The following is a 23,616-nucleotide window of genomic DNA, read 5'->3' on the forward strand; positions in this document are numbered from 1 at the left end:
ACCCTTATACCACTTAAATACTTCTATCAGGTCCCCTCTTAACCTACGTCTTTCTAAAGAATGTAAATTTAACAACTTCAGTCTCGCCTCGTAAGGAATACTCCTTATCCCCTGTATCCTTTTAGTCATTCTCCTCTGTACTGATTCTAATAGACCTATATCTTTCCTGTAATGTGGAAACCAGAACTGCACAGCGTAGTCTAGATGAGGTTTGACCAGCGCCAAGTATAACTTTAATATTACTTCCAGCCTTCTACTTTTAACACTCCTAAAAATGAATCCTATTACCCTGTTTGCCCTATTTCTGGCTTTTATGCATTGTTTCCCTAGACGGAGTTCAGAGCTAACTATAACTCCTAAATCTTTCTCGTACCCTGTACCTACCAGAGTTTGGTTGTTTAATGTGTACCTATTGTGTGGGTTTCCTCTACCTACGCTAAGCACTTTGCATTTATTGATATTAAATTGCTTTTGCCATCTATCCGTCTATCCATTCAGTCTATCTAAATCTGCCTGCAAGGCGATGACATCCGATTCTGACCTAATTAATCTACCTATCTTTGTGTCATCCGCAAATTTACTAACATCACTACTAATTCCACTAAGTCATTGATATTTATTTGAAATAACAATGGCACTAATACTGATCCCTGTGGCACCCAACTAATTACATGACCCCACTCAGATTTCGAACCGTTTATTACAACTCTTTGTCGCCTGTCACTAAGCCATGACCCTATCCAGCCTAACACCTCCCCATCTATCCCGTGTGGCCTAACCTTTCTTAGGAGCCTTTGATGGGGTACCTTGTCAAATGCTTTACTAAAGTCTAGATATAAGATATCATAATTATCACCATTATCTACTGCCTCGTACACTTTCCTGTAAAAACTTAACAAGTTTGTCAGGCAAGACTTCCCCTTCGTGAAGCCATGCTGTGACTGATTTATCAAGTTATATTTGTCTAAATGTTCCCTAATGTTCCTCGCTATTATTTGACCTACAACTGAAGTTAAGCTGACAGGTCTATAGTTAGACACTAAAGTTTTATCTCCTTTCTTAAAGATGGGTAATACATTAGCCTGCCTCCACATTACTGGTACCTCACCCGACTCCAGTGATTTCCTAAAGACAGAAACTAACGGCTCACTAATAATATCTTTGCATTCCTTCAGTACTCTGGGATATATTTCATCTGGTCCTGGTGTTTTGAATTTTTTTTTAGCCTATCTATCTCTTGTTCCAGTATCTCCCTAGTTATGGAAATATGTCAGCTTCTCACTCATCTGCTCTAAACATCTGTTCACTATCTGGCATATCCTGCATGTTTTCCTGGGTGAAGACAGTTAAAAATACTCATTCAGAAGTTTACTAATCTCTTTCCCAGAACTAACCAGCTTCCCATCTGATGCCTTTAATGGACCTATAATATCCTTATTCTTCGTCCTGTATACCTGATAAAATCCCTTGGGGTCCGTGTTCGCCTGGCTGGCTACCTTTAATTCATAATTGCCCTTAGCTTTCCTCGTTAACTTCCTGACTGTTTTAATTAGTTCATTATATTGTGACCTTAAAACTTCTTCACCTGCCCTTAATTTCTTATATATACTTCTCTTACGCCCTATATAATGCTTTAACCTAGCAGTCATCCATTTAGAGTCATTTTTTTTGTGATTTTATTGTCCTATACGGGATATTTGCTAACTGACCCGTATGAACTTTACGAAATATTTATACAATTCATCTACATTTACCTCACCTAATCCCCTCATTTTGGCCCCTACCATCCTCTCCACTCCCTCATCTACTCGCCTAGACCTCACCTCTCTCATTTCAGCATAACCTGACATTCCAACATATTCACACCTATCTCCCCCTTCCACATTCCTCCGCCCCTTCCGGACACATCTTCCCTCCTCTTGTCCTACACCCTCACGCCTCACCTCACCTCTCTCATCCTGTCTTATCTCTCTGAACTCTATCCCTGACCTGACCTCACCCTGCATCCCTTGCCAGTCCACGCCTTGGAGGTACCTTTTAAATTCCTCAAAATCTGCTCTCCTAAAATCAGGTCATGGACGCATGGATGTTCTGAAAAATGTGTGTAGGTCATAAGGGAAATATTTCTCTTCGCCAAATGCGATGTAATGAGGAGTCTTTCCAGTAGATAAATTTACTGATTCATTAATAGAGGCAGTTAAGTATGGAAGCTAGTCCTCCCATGATTCATGAAGTAATGCCGAAATTTTTTTTTCCCTATTAGTCCGCTCTAAAAGCCCATTAGAAGATAGATGGTGAGCTGTGATAAAGCATTTTGAAGTGTACTGTCGACAAATGGTGTGAAACACATAATTCTTAATCCATACAGCCCAGCTAGTGGGAACCGCCTTGTCGTGGGGGGTAGATGGAGAGGAATTGCGTGTCCCTATGACCTGGCGAGTAAAGCTAGAAGGGGCTTCGGCCTCTGCTCCGTCCTACTTAGGGGAAGAAGGCTACTAACGATAACAAGGTTGCCAGTGAGAGAGCAGACTAAATGGTTCCTAGAGGTAGGCTCCCAGTACAGGCCAATGGTGCCGCTACCCAGAGGGGCCACCTTTCGAGGTCATTCTGTTTTGGATGGCTGTGTGTCTCGGCTGGCATGCATTGTGGGGGGAAGTCTTAAATCCGTCGTGGACAAACTTTTGGATCATGAGGGGCCACTTTTTAAAACGAGTGGCCACCACTGGGACGAGATAACCCGTTCACGGAGGCCAGTGCACGCTCCCTTCATTGTCCCAGTAGGCGGTCTCCCTTGGTCTCTGGAGCCTATTTATTTTTATAGTATCCATATTGGTAAATATAATAAAACTCTGGCCCTCGAGGGGCTGTCACCTACAACCTCGAGACGTCACCCTCTGGTCGTAATGGTGATGGTAATGGTGCAGGCAGGAGGTCATACTCCCCCTGCTGTTGGTTCCCATGGTGGAAGGCCCCTTGGTTTAGTTGTTAATTCTTGTCTTAGCACTCTTATGATCATCAATATCTATGCCTCCATGTCACAACGTGCTATACAATCGGTTTTCAAGCCTTTTGGAACTGTTTTTCGTATCCGTCTGAAATACGACGGCGATTGTCTACCTAATCGGTGGTATGCGACATTTACTTCTGACATTGTCGCTAAAGATGTTCTTGAGGTAATAAATTATCTGCATATTAGAGACAACAACTCAACTGTTGAGGTCACTGGAGCAAGAAATGTAGTTGACAGTGAAAATGAGTATTGTCCTAATGTCTTCGATGATACTGAGGAACGTGCTTCCAAAGTTCGCCAACCACATACACCTTACAGGTTTGTAGCATACTCGTACTATAAGGAAGGTCAAGGAAACTTTTTTTTTAAGTTGCCAAGTATCTAAAAAGGGAGATTGTAGCCCTCCCTACACATAACATCAAGAAATATGGCAAAGTGGTATTGATCAGAGCTAAAGATTTAATGCAGGCTTCTTCTTCTGCCTTGTCCTTCTAAAAAGATTTTCGAATCCGTAAAGCCACACCAAACATTCAGTTACTGCAAAGGACGCATTTGTAACCAGGACATGTACGAATTCTCAGAAGATGACATCAATCAGTTATATCAAGGTAATATTCAACAAGTGTCCAAGATTAAAGGCAATGGTTATAGGATAATGCTCACATCCTATGGTTCTTTTCTCCCTAACTGTTTTAAGATTAGTCCTCTCTCTCTCTCTCTCTCTCTCTCTCTCTCTCTCTCTCTCTCTCTCTCTCTCTCTCTCTCTCTCTCTCTCTCTCTCTCTCTCTCTCTCTCTCTCTCTCTCTCTCTCTCTCTCTCTCTCTCTCTCTCTCTCTCTCTCTCTCTCTCTCTCTCTCTCTCTCTCTCTCCCAGAAAAGGTTTACATCGATCGTCCATTGCAATGTTACCGGTGTTACGAGTTCTGTCATTGGAACAACTTTACAAGTCTTCCCCGGTTTGGTCACTGCTTCAACTGGCTAATTCTCAATTCATTAGTCTTCATAGTGCCATGCGATAACTTTTTTTTTAGACAGAAAGATGGTGGGGCAAATACATACGCCTCCTCCCTCCACTCTAGTTCTTCTACCTCCACTGGTAATAAGGCTGTAACACCTTCCTGCATTTCTCAACCATCATTTGTTTCTTACGGTTCCTGTGAAAATGCCGCTCCTTCAGTTACTGTCTGCAACAGGTTTTCTGTTTTGAAAAGTGTCACTTCCTCTGCATCTTTAGCCAAGCCCTTCATTACATACTCAGCAAAGCCCTCCATTACATATTCACCAGCTACACAACAGACTCCTCGTACAAAACTCCATATTGTCGAAGTCCACGCCCCCATGGATTCCCAACCACGAACGTTTTCCAAGACTTTTAGGCCGCCACAGCAACATACTAACAATTCTCCCACGCTTCTTCCTCAATCCTATCAGAAACGTTACCGGGTGTCTGCTGAGTCCCTAGATTCAAGAAGGTTTTTCTGTCCATCATCCAAATAAGTCCTCCTCCACGAGCGATACCGATACCTCTTTGTCGAGGAATGCTCCCCCTCCGGTCTCTTCAGGAGTCTCAGAGACTCGGGTAGCTATCCCCACACCAGTTCCACAATTTCAAGTGTCTGCGCCTACAAGTAACGTAGGATTAGATAAGCCTCGCCGGCCGAGTAAGGTAACTAGTCAAGTTGGCAAAGGGAAGCTTCTCTCTGTGGCTTCCCTAAAAAAAAAAAAAACCCTCAAAAGAGTAAAATTCAAGATTTTGCAGTGTAATTATCGCGGTTTGCGTGCCTCCTAGGAGGAACTCTGGCTGTTGATCACTATGTTTTATCTTGTTTGAATTTGTTTCCAAGAGACAATGCTCGGACAATCAACTTAATTTGGTCCTCCTGGGTATCGTGCTTTCTTCTCCACCCCATTTCCATTGGTCAGGGCCACCACAGTGGTACTGCCATCTTTGTTCGCAATGATATTCCTTTTATCCACCTGTAGATTCATTCGCTGCTGCAGGTTGTTGGTATTAAGGCTTTTTAAAAATCGTTTTATTCATTGTGCAGTCTGCATCTGTCTCCTAATGTTCCTATCAAGAAAAATAAACTTGATAATCTTTTAAGGGGAAAAACTACTTTTACGGTCGAAAAAATTTTTTTTTCTGAAAATATTCGTGTGGGTTGCTGAAATATTACTCCGTACTGTGAGTAACGCTGCCACCTGTAAGAGCGTCGTGGTGGGTTTTAAAAATTAAATGCCTACTAGACTCTGCGCTGGGCATTTAAACCCTGACACGCTGTACCTTCAATATCTAATGTTTATGCCTCTTTTTTGTCTTATTTTTTTTTTTTTTTTTTTGTTTGGTGTGGTACGATAACTTACACGCTGCCGGCTGTATGCTCTCCGCTTTGTCCTTGAGAAGGGAGGGGGAGTCAGAGCGTGTGTGAGAGAGAACGAGAGAATATTATCGATCGGGTTGATTGCCACACTGTGATTTTTCTCTTATTGTGTACGTGTTTCCTGTGATACACAATGGGAAGACGTAAGAGAAAGACCATTGCTTGGAGTGAAGCTGCAAGAAAAAGGATGAAGGTCTACTGGGATAGGAAAAGTAAAGAAACATCGGCAACTCCAACTCCTTCCACATCCACGTGTGGCGAGGCTGGCGGGGCTGGCGACACTGTCCCGCTCCGCATCACCCCCTCGCCAGCTGATGAGGCCTCGCCAGCTGATGAGCTGCCAGTTATTACACCAGCAATGGAAAGAGAGAGATTTCTAGCTGGAAAACTTGTTGATGAAGGTGATGTGGATGATGACAATGCCCTTTTGGTAATTTCAGTTAGAAGATTGAAAGAACTTCTGAGAGGAAACACGTGTGATGTGTGTGGGGAGAGGACCAACACATCCATAGAAAGGAAATACTTTGACTGTATAGTGAAAGTGACATGCAGCAATTGTGAGGTGTATGAAAGCAAGGTGTATGAAAGGCTACACCCAAAATAGAAATGAAGGCCTGCACTCCAAGCTTTGGCTACATCAAAATAAAGCAAAGTTTGCAGGCCTGAACAGGGTGAGATTTATGTCTCAGCTCACCATACTGAACCACAACCTGGGATATGAATCCACCCACTTCATTGCCCATATAGGCTTCCCTTCTACTGCTGAGAGAATAAAAACAAAGGAAAAGATGGACAAAAGCAGAAAATCTCCACGCCAGCAACAGAAGAAGAGGACCACAAGAAGGAAAGAGTCTGCATCTGCAGATTACCAGCCAGGCGGCTTTGACCTTTGATGTCAAGGCCTAAAACCTGGCGACAATGAGTTGGGTGGCGCCCAACGATACCCTTCCCTCTGAGGGAATAATGTTTTTTTCCTTCATAATTACATATACTTCCATGAAATGTAATTATGAGGGAAAAAAAAGGGGACCAGGTGCCAATATATAAACTTCGAGGAATATTCAGTGTGAGCACACCTTCCCAATGTAAGTGACCTGAGGTGACCTAAATGAGCTTCCTTGAAAGTATAGCCTCTTGAACATCATCAGTGTTAGATAAGGACACATGACACATTGTTGAATTAGAAAAAAGAAACATTATTGTATTGTATATTGTCACCTAAACATAAAAGTGCGATTTTCTCAAAACTTAATTTCTAAAGGTTTAAAATTCTATATCTAAAGTTCTATTGCTCCGATTTTTTTGTTTTTGGTGTCAAAACACTTAGAAAACAGTCTTCTTCAAAACTGCATATTATCATTCCTTTTAATTTCAAAGCTCATAGAAAATACGAATTTTTTAGGTACTTTTTTCGAGAACAAAAATCGCTCAGATTGCTTTTTTTTCTGTGAACTTATTATTGATGATATGCAAATGGCGATATGCAGTATTGTTCTTTTGGGTGTCTTTTAACTCTCAACCAAAGATGACTCTTCTTCTTTGAATAGTTTTTCGTGAATACGAGTACGATTTTTTTTGTCTATATATAAAAAGTATGACTTTTTAAAAGTAACATATCAAAATCTTTGAAAAAAAATGAAAATATTCCCACAGGTACAGCACCAGGTAGTCTTTAAGCTGTAAAAAAAATCATTGCTCTAGATGGAAAAGTACGGCCACAGAAAATAAAACTGTGACCGAGTCACCGTAAAAGTAGTTTTCCCCCTTAAATGTTCTTTTTCCTCTTATTTCATTGGGAGACATCAATGGTCGCTATCCTTTGAGTGATGATGATGCTTTTTTTTATTTATTTATTTATTTTTTTTTTTCGAAGATACAGAATTGGAGATTTTAAACTCTGGAGACGTGACCCATTTCCACGGTCAAACCTGTACTTTTACAACAATCTCTCTCTCTCTCTCTCTCTCTCTCTCTCTCTCTCTCTCTCTCTCTCTCTCTCTCTCTCTCTCTCTCTCTCTCTCTCTCTCTCTCTCTCTCTCTCTCTCTCTCTCTCTCTCTCTCTCTCTCTCTCTCTCTCTCTCTCTCTCTCTCTCTCTCTCTCTCTCTCTCTCTCTCTCTCTCTCTCTCTCTCTCTCTCTCTCTCTCTCTCTCTCTCTCTCTCTCTCTCTCTCTCTCTCTCTCTCTCTCTCTCTCTCTCTCTCTCTCTCTCTCTCTCTGTACCACTAATTATTTTCTTGATTTTAACTGTGAAGTTTTTTTTTCAGATCTATACGGGAGCGATCACTTCCTAAATTTATTGAAGTCAACTGATTCTGCACCACAGTCACGTCCTCCCTGATAACAGCTTAATAAGGCAGATTTGCACCTATTAAAAGATCTCAGCACCCCTGCCCGCTCAGTGGATGAAGTACGAAAATGTGATGAGGCTGCAACATACTTCAATGATGTCTCGCAATGAGCTGCTATTCAGTCCATCACCAAGACCTCTGGCCAGTTTCCTAAAACGTCATGTTCCATGGCGGAATGTGGATTCTACAGCCGCTGTTCAAGAAAAGCGTGTTGCCTTTTCTTGCCTTCGATGGTATCGTGGGGACGTCCACTGTTCTTTTCGACGAGTACGTGCCCGTGCTCGCCGCACTTTAGAGAGGGCTCGGCTGGAGTTTTAGAAGAGTTATGTCTCCTCCATCACAGGTCGCTCACCACTCACTGAGGTCTTCAACAGATTCCGCAAAATAACTGGGAAGCACCCTGCTCATCCCCCATCTGTTTGATCCCTTGGTGGGGCCATGGTGACAGACCAAAAGACAGTTTGCTGAGCACTTTGCAAGTGTCCCTAGAAAGGATCCAACATTACTTATGTCACTTCATCGTAGACATTTGAATCAGTTGGCGTCAATTTTTGCCTCCCCTGGTGGAGAGTCTTTTAATGTCCCATTTTTCTCTGTCTAAGCTATGCATGACTTTGTTCCATTGCCATGATTCCTCCCCGGGTCCCGATGACAACCCATATACCTTTCTGTGCCACATGTCCGATGAAGCTTTTACCTTTTTACTCGACCCATATAACTCTATTTGGAATACCGGTAATTTTTCCATCCTCTTGGGGTGTCGCTGTAGTTATTACCATTCCAAATCTTGGAAAAAATCAACAGCTAACGACTAATTTATCGTCCCATTTGACATGGAAAAAATTTTTTTTTATAATTTTCTGCATTTCTTATACAATTTTCTGCATTTTTTCTGCTATTTTGTTATATTTAACGTTTGATAAAAAAAAAAGAAAATTATACGTATTTTATATTATTATACGTAATGAGTCCTCCGTCATGAAATTCTACGGTTTCGGCCGCCGATGTGTGATTTTTTTTTTCCTTTTTTTTTATATATACATATATATATATATATATATATATATATATATATATATATATATATATATATATATATATATATATATATATATATATATATATATATATATATATATATATATATATATATATATATATATATATATTTTTTTTTTTTTTTTTTTTTTCTCCCTTTTTTTTCTTTTTTTTTTCTTTTTTTTCTGACATGCCCGTTTTTATTTACCCTCCTATAAAAATCTACGACTTTCTCGCTGCGTACAACATTAGAAAACACGAAATTTTAGGTCTAACTATTTTCCTCGGATTTATATACGACAAATATAAAAAAACATAATTATTTTACGTAAATCCAGCAAATAATCAATGTATCTGTATCAGATATCTTTTCCATTAATATTTTATTTATTTTCAACAGTTAAACACTGTTTTTTACTTAGAAATATGGCTAAATATAACAATACTCTTCCCCCCTCTCTAACCCCCCCTCCCCCGGGAATTAAGCATGAAATCATGAATCGCTTTAGGCCTGTGTAGAAAACCAATCGGAGTAACTAAGTGAAACTATGTCTGTTTTTTCAACATATTATAATGTATATATCATATGAATTTCAAGTCCTTAGCTGCAATAAGTGAATTACACTCACCGCTTAAACTTTATGATTTAATATTTCAAAATGGCGGATCTTGGCACATAAAAGTTATCTCCTCCGTTGTTATTCTTGTTACACATATATGGGCTATTGCAGCTTATGAAACTATAAGAGGCAAACAAAGTCTACTATCAAAATTTTTGCTTTGAGTTGATTTTGAATTTTGACAAATGTTTGAAAGTCAGATTTTTTTTTCTTTTTCATCGAAAAAAATAAAAAATAAAATAAAATAAAATAAAAAAAATCGTACAAGAAAAAACGACGACAGGCATTGTTCTTCTACCCTTCCTGATTATAATGTTTTTTTTTTCTTTTTTTTTATGAAATAAATTGGTCAATAAATAAGGGAGGAGATATGAGTTCAACAGAAACAATTTAATATGGGATTAGAGATTTTACAACCCCCCTTCCCCGCCCCTTAAGGCAACATGCATAAAGGCGCTGTCACTTCTAAGAGTTTTGGCTCAAACTTCTTGGGGCGTTGACATACAGACCCTCCTAGCCTTACATCGAACTCTTAGTCGTATTCTTTCTAAATTAAAGTACGGTTGTGAAATCTATTCATCAGTTACTGAGGCTCAGCTCCGTGTGTTGGATTCGATGCACCATGCTGGTATTCGCCAGCAAATGATGCGTTCCGCTCAATCCCAATCCATAGCTTATTGGTGGATTGGTGTCCTACCATTGGACCTACACCGTCAGTCTCTAGCAATGAGATGTTGGTATCGAATCCACCGCCTTCATGAGTCTATCACTTGTACAATAGTTTCTTACGATGTTTGTTCTCCCTTATGTGATGTTCACCTCAGTTTTCCTAAGGCTTTTGGATATCGGGTCAGGTATGCCATGACCGAGTTTGATATATCCTCCATCTCCATTTGCCCCCATCGCCTTCCAAGGCTTGAGCACTGATAGTTCTCGCGGGTATCAACTTGACCTCCTGTTGTTAATAAAACCTTATTACTACATTATGAGTCTCATGCTTTAATTTCGGAACACTCTTTGACATACTCTGGCCCCTGATACTCCGACACTCAGTCCCCATCCACACATATGGTTCAAAGTCTGTTGCAGGAATGGGATATAGTGTTATATTCCCTTCCTTCTGTCGAGGCGGTAGCCTTCCGAGAGTGGCCTCTGTTTTTATGGCAGTTATCTGGCATTATTCTTGCCCTAAAAATAATTTTTACCTTACCGGTTTCAAGCTTTACTATTTTTATTGACTCCCGTAGTGCATTGTGTGTCCTTTACTTCCTCTCTCCTTCCCTTAATTTGATCTGTTTTAGAGAGGAGTCACCTGCTTCGGCGCAGAGGATATCTCTTAACATTTTGTTGGGTACCCGCATATGTGGGGGTTCATGGGAATGACAAGGCCCGATAGGCTGGCTAAAGAGGCGGCAACTCGGATTACTTCTTCCACCTCCATTCCATTTCATGATTTATACTCCAGTATAAGGGTGGCAGCTCTTGCCAGTTGGCAGGACAAGAGGCAAGATGTGGTTGCCACCACTAAGATGGGACTCAGCTCAGAGACTGCACTGGCCCATCTCCGGACAGGTCACACACGTCTCACTCGTGGTTACCTCATGTCCTGGGAAACTCAACCACTCTGTGATGACCGGGTCATGTGGGGTCAGTGTCTTGGCTTATTTTTGGTTATACAGCGCGCTATGTTTTGTCCTCGGCATAGCCACCAACTTCCTTCATCTTTGACCCTGTATTATTCTTCCTTTCTGTTATTTGTAAGCACTGTCATTATCTTTTTGACTACGTACAAGCACAATTGTGTAAGATTTATGTGAATAACTAAATATACACAATTTTTTATGAGTAAATTTATACCATACATAGCGCGTTATGACGATAGTAACTCCACTAAGCCTCTGGTATCACCATATGTGGTTGCCCTCGTCACCACGGGCATGATGGGGGCTTCAATCTCAGCCAGTTCATCCCGAGTTGGTTCATAGTCAATCTCATTGAACTCATGATTAGAGTCCAGAAAAATATTAAGAGTAGAGACACACATTGCATAAACATCCCTGGATACTGACAAGGATTCTATCACATGGGTAGAGTGGGTGAACTACTATTTATCATTTTTGCCCCAAATTATTCACTTTTGCCTCCTAATTTTGCACCTCTACCTGCACCCATGGGTAGAACTTTACAGCAAAAAAAAAAAAAAAAAAAAAACTCATCTGCCCCTTCCCGTCATATACGTAATACACTAATTTCACAGAGTGAATGATTTATTCGTGGCAAAGTGAGGAATATACGCGTAACTTTTGTCTTCCCTCCGCCTTGTATGCCGAGTTCACTACGACTATGCGTGTGGCAACTCTCTCTCTCTCTCTCTCTCTCTCTCTCTCTCTCTCTCTCTCTCTCTCTCTCTCTCTCTCTCTCTCTCTCTCTCTCTCTCTCTCTCTCTCTCTCTCTCTCTCTCTCTCTTAAACAGAGTCAGAGCGCTACCGCATGTGCAATTTGGAAACCTTTAGCTACCATACACGTCGCTTAAATAAAAGAAGTTGGTGTTGGATATAAGAGTCAGCGGACTCTCGGTGGACAAATGCGGGGGCAGCGGGGCTGCATGGGTTGAACTCTGTCCCATTATCAGAAACCAAAACTGAATGTGTAATAAATGGACAAAGTAGGTGGGACCCCCCCCAAAAAAAAAAAAAAAAACTGGAGCAAAGGTGGAAAAATGACAAAGCCACTGAAATGATCAACACATACTAAAACATATTTGGTGACTGTGAGGTAATCGCAGGAGGTCCATTTCAACAGTGTCAAAAGGACCGAAGGTGTAGGATATTGCAGCTGTGTGTGTGTTACCTTTAGTTCGTGCACAGGAAAAACATTGCCCTACATGGTTCATGAAGTTAAAGCTCATTGTAAGCCATTAATAACGCTTAGAAGCCATAATTAGAGATTTATCACGTCCTGGATGACCGGACTCGGGAGCGTCATTACCTGAATCACAGAAGGAATTAAAGAAGTGGGAATGACCAATTGCGTTACTGTTTCCTCATGAACCGACTTGGTAAGGCATTAAATATCATCAGCAATGGTAAAGTGATACAAAGGGACATGTAACGTAGGTAAGGCATAATCATCTTACTTTCAATTATCACAGCTGACCATGGGGGATCTTGACGTTGCACCGCAAAAAGTTCCTTGCATGAGTAATTAGTAGTGTCTGAAAGAGCAACATTTCGTGAGAGAGCGTCTTCTGCCAGACTGCTTTACCGGACAAAGCAGAGGGATTAGATTCAGAAACTGTGAGAAATAATCAGGAGACATGACTTGTCAGATTCTTACCCTTAAAGAAGTGAAACAAAGGAGCATGATCAGTATATACAGTCACTGGATAGCCACAGGTAAGGCCACGAAAATGACGAAAAGCCCACAGGAGCGCCAATGCCTCAAGATGAGTGACATGACATGGCATGAAGACGAGAATCATCAGTCTGCTGCATCAGAACAGATCAAACACCCAAAGCACTTGCATCTGTATAAAGTGTGAGAGACAAACAATAATCTGGAAAGGCAAGGGCTGGTGGAGCGTGATTGAATTCATGTTTGAGTCTGTCAAAACTAGTCTGCTGGGCATCGTGCCATAGGAAAGAAACATTTTTTTAAAAACACGCGTGAGAGGCGACGCAATGGATGCAAAGCCTTTAATGAACGCATGGTAATAACCTGTAAGACCAAAGAATGAGCGCACGTTATTTATTGAATTCGTAGTAGGAAGAAAGTCTTGAAAAACCCGAACCTTGGTGTCAGTTGTGTAAATGCCATCCCTGTCAACTAGATGACTCAAGAATTCAATGCATGACCGGAGGAATTATCATTTAGACAGATTAAGTTTAACACCTCCTTCTTGGAACTTTTGCTGAACAAGGTCAAGTTTATCAAAGTGAGACTCATGATCACGAGACACTAAAATCAAATCATCAAGGTACACAAACAAGCTCCACGGGTAATGTGATCCTTGAATGATACCGCCTTTCAGCATTCCATAAACTAAATCGCGATGAATAGTGCGTTGATTATGATACAAACGATAAAAGGGCACAAAAGAAGGATGTGTATCAGGGTTCAATTTAATGTGATGCGTGATACAGTCAATGACACCAGTTGGTTCATTAGGCAAAGCAACAGCCGGTCGAGGAGACAAGACTTTGCTGTTAAAAAGTACAATAAGACTGAAGAATGAGATCGGCAAGGTCATAAAAAAAAAAAAAAAAATCTTTGTAAGAAATAAGGTGTGCAAGGTCGTGGAATGACTGTCACAAATTTGAAAAGAACCAAGAAGTACAGACGAGCCCTTGGCCAGTGACCCTCCTACATCAAAAAAAAAAAAGTGCATTTGCCACACGAATGGGAAGCGGAATAACACTTATAGGATCTACACGCTCATCTCTAATCACACTGGCAGAATAAACACCCACAACAGAGACTTTGTAAAATCAGGCAATGATGAACTATGATCGGCGGATCATAAATGCCTGGAAGCGAGAACAGGATATTTAAAGGCTAAGAGTGGACTTAGAATGTCCATTGCATACATTAGTTTATCCTAATAGGAAATAGGTTGATGTTTGAGATGAAAATCAGTACCATGAATGACAAATTAATCAAGTCCTAAGGGACCATCGCAGTTAAGTACAAAATCAGAGGTTACAAAAAAATGTGCTTCAAATGGTGGTACATAATTTGCAAGAAACAAGGGGAGAACTGTGCCAAAGACATGCAAGGAAAAAATTTCTAAACTGAAAAGATTATTGTCAGCAGGCTATAAAGGAAGGTTAAGAAAGTCCATACATTTTTATAAGCCTAAACACTCATTAGATTACAAGAAGTACTAATAACAACTTGTAAGGAAAAAGGAGTGTCTTAAGAAAATTACTGATATACTTGCATACCTTGGAAGGCAGCAATCGCATTGGGAAGGAAAAGAGACTGTTCTGAACAAGGAGGCACACCAGCTACTAATCTTTCCCGTTTTGAAATTGACGTCTCCGAAAATTTTACTGATAGGCCATCACAAACTGATTTCGCTTCCATTGCAGGATTTTGTAACATTCCCCTGTCGTGTGATTACCTAGGTCATAGAGGATACAAAGTTTAGAAGGACGCTCAAGTGTCATGCGAGGTCTTGAAGCCGGATATAAAGAACGCGTATATTATGTACGATCAGAAGAGTTCAAGCGAACACAACTAGCAGGTGATGAAGGTTTGGAGCGCGTGTGTCGCACTCCTAGAAGAAGCTGCTTCATGCTTTCGGGTGGGCACGATGAAAGAATATCGATGAACTCGCTTTTTTCAACGACAGCATCACCTGTAAGTGATGTAAGTCTTTATTGCAAAAAGTGCATGAAAAAAATGTGAACACTTGGCTGAAGGCAACACCTGATGGGAAGAAGCACGCTCGATGGAAGACTTCTAAGGTAAAGATGGAGATGCTGGGGACGCGTCAGTAACATTGGTGACATGCTATGAGAGTGAGATAATTCCTGCATTTCCTTTTTTTTTTTACTAGTTTTAGCGACAGAATCAAAAAGAAAACCACCGGATTTGATGTCAAGGGAAGAAGCAACACGTCTTTCTTGAGAAGTAAGGATCATTAAAGAAACTAGGGAACTTCAAGAAGACACGAAATTTTATTTATAGAGATCTGTCCATTTTGCACCCAATTTTCAGACTCGAAATATGTTACATCATCGTGGGCGTACTCGGCAGCACGAATTTGACCGAGCATGTGACGTACATTACCAAGCCGTGTTGTAGAAGAGTCAGCATAACGGAAATCCCACTGAAAGTAATCATGAATCTCTGATCCTCCAAAATTATGTAAAAATTATTGCAAAATTTAGCATAAACATTATGAAGTGAGAAATTGTTGAAAAAAATTGCTGACACCATTGCAAAGCAATATATATATATATATATATATATATATATATATATATATATATATATATATATATATATATATATATATATATATATATATATATATATATATATATATATATATATATATATATATATATATATATATATATATATATATATATATATATATATATATATATATATATATATAGTTGAAAGATCTGCACTTTGTATTTTCTTAAGGACTTGACATAATCCGAAACTGTTTTGTTTGTTATGTAATGACATAGTTAAAGTGGGTCATGTCTGCCATATCGCGATATCGGGTCCATGACCCTTCTTTAGTAGCCGCGGTGGGATGCTTCACTCGTTGTTTGGAGAGAAAATGAGTAGCTAGTAATAGCTATCCACTATTGCCTCTCGCTCAAGGCGTTATGGCTTATGATTAGTTATACTGCAGCATTGCTGTTCTCATGCTGTGCAAGGCATTCAAGGCTTTGCCAAGATAACAAAAGACCCGATGGAAGTCCAGCTACGGCAATGTAAAAATACACAAACCGAGAAACATATTGGAGATACACCGAACATTCTTGATCTTTTCTTAACCTCTTATCCTTTTGCTTATGCTGTCACCCTATCTTCTCCATTGAGTTTCTCCAATCACAACCTCATACTTGTATCTTGTCGTATCGCTCCAAACCCTCTTCAGGATCTCCCAAAGCAGAGGTGCCTCTGGCATTTTTCCTCTGCTAATTGGGGAAGTATTATTGAGGAAGTATTATTCTGATTTTTTCTTGGAATGACTACTGCTTCTGTGTCAGAGACCCGTCTCTGTGTACTGAACGTATATATATATATATATATATATATATATATATATATATATATATATATATATATATATATATATATATATATATATATATATATATATATATATATATATATATATATATATATATATATATATATATATATATATATATATATATATATATATATATATATATATATATACATATATATATATATATATATATATATATATATATATATATATATATATATATATATATATATATATATATATATATATATATATATATATATATATATATATATATATATATATATATATATATATATATATATATATATATATAACGGGAGTAACTATGACTCCTGGAGGTCCCGGGATGGTGTCATGCCGTGACTCCCCGAGTGACGTGAAAAACCTCCTTGAGACTTAGTTACTGGGGAAGCCTGCCTCCTAGTGGCGCCCGCTGGTAACGTACGCACAAGCCTGAGGGATTGGGCCTACGGCTAAAGTGCTTACCCCGCGAGATGAATGTGGGGCAGGGAGTTGGACAAATATTCCATCCTCTCTTCTCAATGAACGTTCATAGAGTAATGGGGTTCCGCCAGGCTTCGGAACCCAGAACAGCTTCACTGGTCCGGAGTCTTTCTGCTCCTTCGAGTTCTCTACCTCGTTGGGGTGGTGGGCCGTCAGGGTGATTTGCCGAGTCGGTGGGCTAAACCCACTAACCCTCGACAGCGGTAGTCACTCTGGCGCTTCCGGGATGACGGCCCGCTGGTGGGGGGGTAGCGCTCTTCCTGCCCTCAAATGCCAGCGGGTTCATGGCTTTGAAATGGGGTATACGGGGTGGATGCGGTCCCAGTCCCCCTCGGGTCCGAGGGGCGTGCATAGAGCCTCCGTGCAGGTCCTGACGACCCAGAGCGTCGTATCGCTCCAAACCCTCTTCAGGATCTCCCAAAGCAGAGGTGCCTCTGGCATTTTTCCTCTGCTAATTGGGGAAGTATTATTGAGGAAGTATTATTCTGATTTTTTCTTGGAATGACTACTGCTTCTGTGTCAGAGACCCGTCTCTGTGTACTGAACGTATATATATATATATATATATATATATATATATATATATATATATATATATATATATATATATATATATATATATATATATATATATATATATATATATATATATATATATATATATATATATATATATATATATATATATATATATATATATATATATATATATATATATATATATATATATATATATATAGGATATATATATATTTTATAGGAGGAGGCAGTAGACACCTGCCGAAACGATAATTACTCCCAGTGAGGTCTAAAGCACTGTTCAGGGGGTGCTGTGAACTTATCATTAAACCCAGCTGTGACCTCACTGAACGTTTCCCTTTGTGTCTCACAACACAAGGGGGTAGTCACAGCCTGCCCTCTAAAGACAACTCTCTTCCTCCACACAAAACTACAAGCACCTAATAACACACACACCCTTCACTCAAAAAATTTTAAAATCATGGCGACTCCTACACCAGCCTCGGAGTCCCCATCTGGGGAGGGGACCATAAATGTCCCCAGGTCGGACTGCCTTTCCGTCGACGACCCTAAGTGTCTTGACACCCCCCTCAACTTTTTCTTCATTAACTTCTGCAACATTCGCGGTCTAAGATCTAATTTTCAATCTGTAGAACACCACCTCTCCTCTTCTAAACCTCATCTTCTTTTCCTCACTGAAACTCAGGTGTCTGAGGCAACTGACAGTAGCCCCTTTTCTGTTCCCTCCTACTTTCTCTATCCTCATTTTCGATCCAAAGCTGGATGCTGCGTTTATGTGTGCAATGACTTAACCTGCTCTCGTGCCCACGCTCTTGAATCTTCCGAGTTTTCCACCATCTGGCTACGACTACAGAGTCATTCTCATACTAAATTTATCTGTGCTGTATACCTCTCTCCTAACTCCTCTGACTATAAGAAATTCTTTGACTACTTAACTTCCAAAGTGGAGCACATTCTGACCCTCTTCCCTTTTGCAGAGATCTCCATTCTTGGAGACTTCAATGTTCACCACCAGCTTTGGCTTTCCTCTCCCTTCACTGACCATCCTGGTGAACTAGCCTACAACTTTGCTATCCTCCATGACCTAGAGCAATTGGTGCAACACCCTACTCGTATTCCTGACCGTCTTGGAGATACGCCCAACATTCTTGACCTTTTCCTGACCTCTAATCCTTCTGCTTATGCTGTCACCCTTTCTTCTCCGTTGGGCTCCTCCGATCACAATCTCATATCTTTATCTTGTCCTATTACTCCAATCCCTCCTCAGGATCCCCCTAAGCGAAGGTGCCTCTGGCGTTTTACCTCTGCTAGTTGGGGGGACCTGAGGCGGTATTTTTCTGATTTTCCTTGGAATGACTACTGCTTCCGTGTCAGAGACCCGTCTTTGTGTGCTGAGCGCATAACAGAGGTGATAGTGTCTGGCATGGAGGCGTACATTCCTCACTCTTTTTCTCGTCCTAAACCTTCTAAACCTTGGTTTAACACAGCTTGTTCTCGTGCTATACATGATAGAGAGGTGGCCCACAAAAGGTACTTAAGCCTTCCTTCACCAGAATCTCATGCACTTTATATTTCTGCCCGGAACCATGCCAAGTCTGTTCTCCAACTAGCCAAAAACTCCTTCATTAACAGAAAATGTCAAAACCTTTCAAGATCTAACTCCCCTCGTGATTTCTGGCATCTAGCCAAAAATATCTCCAATAACTTTGCTTCTTCTTCTTTCCCTCCTCTACTTCAACCAGATGGCACCACTGCTATCACATATATTTCTAAAGCTGAACTCTTTGCTCAAACCTTTGCTAAAAACTCTACCTTGGACGATTCTGGGCTTGTTCCTCCCTCTCCTCCACCCTCTGACTACTTCATGCCTCGTATTAAAATTCTTCGTAATGATGTTTTCCATGCCCTTGCTGGCCTAAACCCTCAGAAGGCTTATGGACCTGATGGGGTCCCTCCTATTGTTCTCCGAAACTGTGCCTCCGTGCTTGCACCTTGCCTAGTCAAACTCTTTCAGCTCTGTCTGTCAACATCTACCTTTCCTTCTTGCTGGAAGTTTGCCTACATTCAACCTGTTCCTAAAAAGGGTGACCGTTCTAATCCCTCAAACTACCGTCCTATTGCTTTAATTTCCTGCTTATCTAAAGTTTTTGAATCTATCCTCAACAGGAAGATTCTTAAACATCTATCACTTCACAACCTTCTATCTGATCGCCAGTATGGGTTCCGTCAAGGCCGCTCTACTGGTGATCTTCTGGCTTTCCTTACTGAGTCTTGGTCATCCTCTTTTAGAGACTTTGGTGAAACTTTTGCTGTTGCCTTGGACATATCAAAAGCCTTTGATAGAGTCTGGCACAAAGCTTTGATTTCCAAACTACCCTCCTACGGTTTCTATCCTTCTCTCTGTAACTTCATCTCAAGTTTCCTTTCTGACCGTTCTATTGCTGCTGTGGTAGACGGTCACTGTTCTTCTCCTAAATCTATTAACAGTGGTGTTCCTCAGGGTTCTGTCCTGTCACCCACTCTCTTCTTATTATTCATTAATGATCTTCTAAACCAAACTTCTTGTCCTATCCACTCCTATGCTGATGATACCACCCTGCACTTTTCCACGTCTTTTCATAGACGTCCAACCCTTCAGGAGGTAAACATATCACGCAGGGAAGCCACAGAACGCCTGACTTCTGATCTTTCTAAAATTTCTGATTGGGGCAGAGCAAACTTGGTATTGTTCAATGCCTCAAAAACTCAATTCCTCCATCTATCAACTCGACACAATCTTCCAGACAACTATCCCCTCTTCTTCAATGACACTCAACTATCCCCCTCTTCTACACTGAACATCCTTGGTCTGTCCTTTACTTATAATCTGAACTGGAAACTTCACATCTCATCTCTAGCTAAAACAGCTTCTATGAAGTTAGGTGTTCTGAGACGTCTCCGCCAGTTTTTCTCACCCCCCCAGCTGCTAACTCTGTACAAGGGCCTTATCCGTCCATGTATGGAGTATGCTTCACATGTCTGGGGGGGTTCCACTCATACTGCTGTTCTAGACAGGGTGGAATCAAAAGCTTTTCGTCTCATCAACTCCTCTCCTCTAACTGACTGTCTTCAGCCTCTCTCTCACCGCCGCAATGTTGCATCTCTAGCTGTCTTCTACCGCTATTTTCATGCTAACTGCTCTTCTGATCTTGCTAACTGCATGCCTCCCCTCCTTCCGCGGCCTCGCTGCACAAGACTTTCATCTTTCTCTCACTCCTATTCTGTCCACCTCTCTAACGCAAGAGTTAACCAGTATTCTCAATCATTCATCCCTTTCTCTGGTAAACTCTGGAATTCCTTGCCTGCTTCTGTATTTCCACCTTCCTATGACTTGAATTCCTTCAAGAGGGAGGTTTCAAGACACTTATCCACCAATTTTTGACCACTGCTTTGACCCTTTTAGGGACTGGCATTTCAGTGGGCATTTTTTTTTATTAGATTTTTGTTGCCCTTGGCCAGTATCCTTCCTACATAAAAAAAAAAAAAAAAAAAAAATATATATATATATATATATATATATATATATATATATATATATATATATATATATATATATATATATATATATATATATATATATAACGGGAGTAACTATGACTCCTGGAGGTCCCGGGATGGTGTCATGCCGTGACTCCCCGAGTGACGTGAAAAACCTCCTTGAGACTTAGTTACTGGGGAAGCCTGCCTCCTAGTGGCGCCCGCTGGTAACGTACGCACAAGCCTGAGGGATTGGGCCTACGGCTAAAGTGCTTACCCCGCGAGATGAATGTGGGGCAGGGAGTTGGACAAATATTCCATCCTCTCTTCTCAATGAACGTTCATAGAGTAATGGGGTTCCGCCAGGCTTCGGAACCCAGAACAGCTTCACTGGTCCGGAGTCTTTCTGCTCCTTCGAGTTCTCTACCTCGTTGGGGTGGTGGGCCGTCAGGGTGATTTGCCGAGTCGGTGGGCTAAACCCACTAACCCTCGACAGCGGTAGTCACTCTGGCGCTTCCGGGATGACGGCCCGCTGGTGGGGGTAGCGCTCTTCCTGCCCTCAAATGCCAGCGGGTTCATGGCTTTGAAATGGGGTATACGGGGTGGATGCGGTCCCAGTCCCCCTCGGGTCCGAGGGGCGTGCATAGAGCCTCCGTGCAGGTCCTGACGACCCAGAGCGTCCTAGCAGAGTACGTAATCTGCGAACTGGTTTGTCGTACTGCGGCGGGCCTAGTAGCTCAGGTAGCCAACCGCCTGGCTGAGGGTGGCGTCCTCAGAACCGGAATCCTGTCGGGGGCGACTTCGGCAGGTAGGTTTCGCATCACCTGTGCCGTTGAAGACGGTAGGTGTGAGTAGTGCTGGCTTTAGCCCGCTACCCTGTCGTCCCCTCCAAAGGGGTAGTCCTGACCGCCGGTGCCGGCTGCTTGGTAAACAAGCGCCGGTGAACGGCGGTTGGATTAAGCATGACTCTCTCAAGGTAGCCATATATATGTATATGTATATATACATATATAATATATATATATATATATATATATATATATATATATATATATATATATATATATATATATATATATATATATATATATATATATATATATATATATATATATATATATATATATATATATATATATATATATATATATATATATATATATATATATATATATATATATATATATATATATATATATATATATATATATATATATATATATATATATATATATATATATATATATATATATATATATATATATATATAATTGTTAAACTTTATAAAAGATCAATTTGATCTCTTATGAATTTCCACCTTCCTATGACTTGAATTCCTTCAAGACTTCATTCTTCAACTCTTTAATTCCCGATTTCGATCCCTTTTTGGGGCTGGCATCTCAGTGGGCTTTTTTTTTTTTTTTTTGTTGCCCTTGGGCAGTGTCCCCTCTTACATAAAAAAAAATAAAAATGGTAGAGGAAACCCACACAGTACGTACACAATAAAGTAGGAAACTCTTAGGTTCATGGTACGAAAAATATTTATAGTTATAGTTAATTATAGTTAGCTCTGAACTCCGTCTAGGAAAGCAATGCATAGAGGTCAGAAACAGGGCAAGTAGGGTATTAGGATTAATTTTTAGGAGTGTCAAAAGTATAAGGCACGAAGTAATACCAAAGTCATATTTGACGCTGGTCAGACTTCATTTAGACTACACTGTCCGATTCTGGTCCCCACATTACAGGAAGGATATAGAACTATTAGAATCAGTACAAAAGAGAAAAGACTAAATGGATACAAGGGATGAGTAGTTTTCCTTACGAGGCGAGAATGAAACTGTTAAATTTACATTCTTTAGAGAGACGTACGTTAAGAGGGGACCTGATAGAAGTCTTTAAGTGGTATAAGGGTTATAACAAGGGGGACGTAAGCAAAATTCTTAGGATCAGCAATCAGGAGAGAACAAGAAATAACGGGTTCAAGCTTGGAAAAATTTAGGTTTAAGAAAGAGATAAGAAGAAATTGGTTATTAAATACAGCGGTAGATGAATAGAACGGACTGAGGAATCAAGTTGTTAGTGCTAAGACATTAAGAAGCTTTAAGAGAAGATTAGACGAATTTATGGATGGGGATGATAGGTGAGAATAAGCAGGTATATTTCATACCATATTGCCACATGTAAGCCTGGTGGTGTCTTGCAGCTATCCTTGTTTCTTATGTTCATATATATATATATATATATATATATATATATATATATATATATATATATATATATATATATATATATATATATATATATATATATATATATATATATATATATATATATATATATATATATATATATATATATATATATATATATATATATATATATATATATATAGAGAGAGAGAGAGAGAGAGAGAGAGAGAGAGAGAGAGAGAGAGAGAGAGAGAGAGAGAGAGAGAGAGAGAGAGAGAGAGAGAGAGAGAGAGATGCACACTCGCAAGTCCAAAATCATGTCTTGGCCAAAGGATATCCACTTGACAGGTATGATATATTTTATATGAGCTTTATTTACAATAACAAGAAAAGATATACCTACTGAATGTCGCAGATTTTTCATTCTTATAATCAAATTGAGATTATATATTACATTTTTTTTGTCAAATCTCTCTCTCTCTCTCTCTCTCTCTCTCTCTCTCTCTCTCTCTCTCTCTCTCTCTCTCTCTCTCTCTCTCTCTCTCTCTCTCTCTCTCTCTCTCTCTCTCTGCACTTTCAGTTTCTTACATACGTAAGAAACATATCATATTAATGTAAGCATAACGTATAACTACACGTGTTCCTGAATAAGGCGTAAAAGGAAGCCAGGTTACGAAATCCAAGGAGTGGAAATGAGGGTTTTCT

This window comes from Scylla paramamosain, chromosome 19 (assembly GCF_035594125.1).
Source record: "Scylla paramamosain isolate STU-SP2022 chromosome 19, ASM3559412v1, whole genome shotgun sequence".
Lineage (NCBI taxonomy): Eukaryota > Metazoa > Arthropoda > Malacostraca > Decapoda > Portunidae > Scylla > Scylla paramamosain.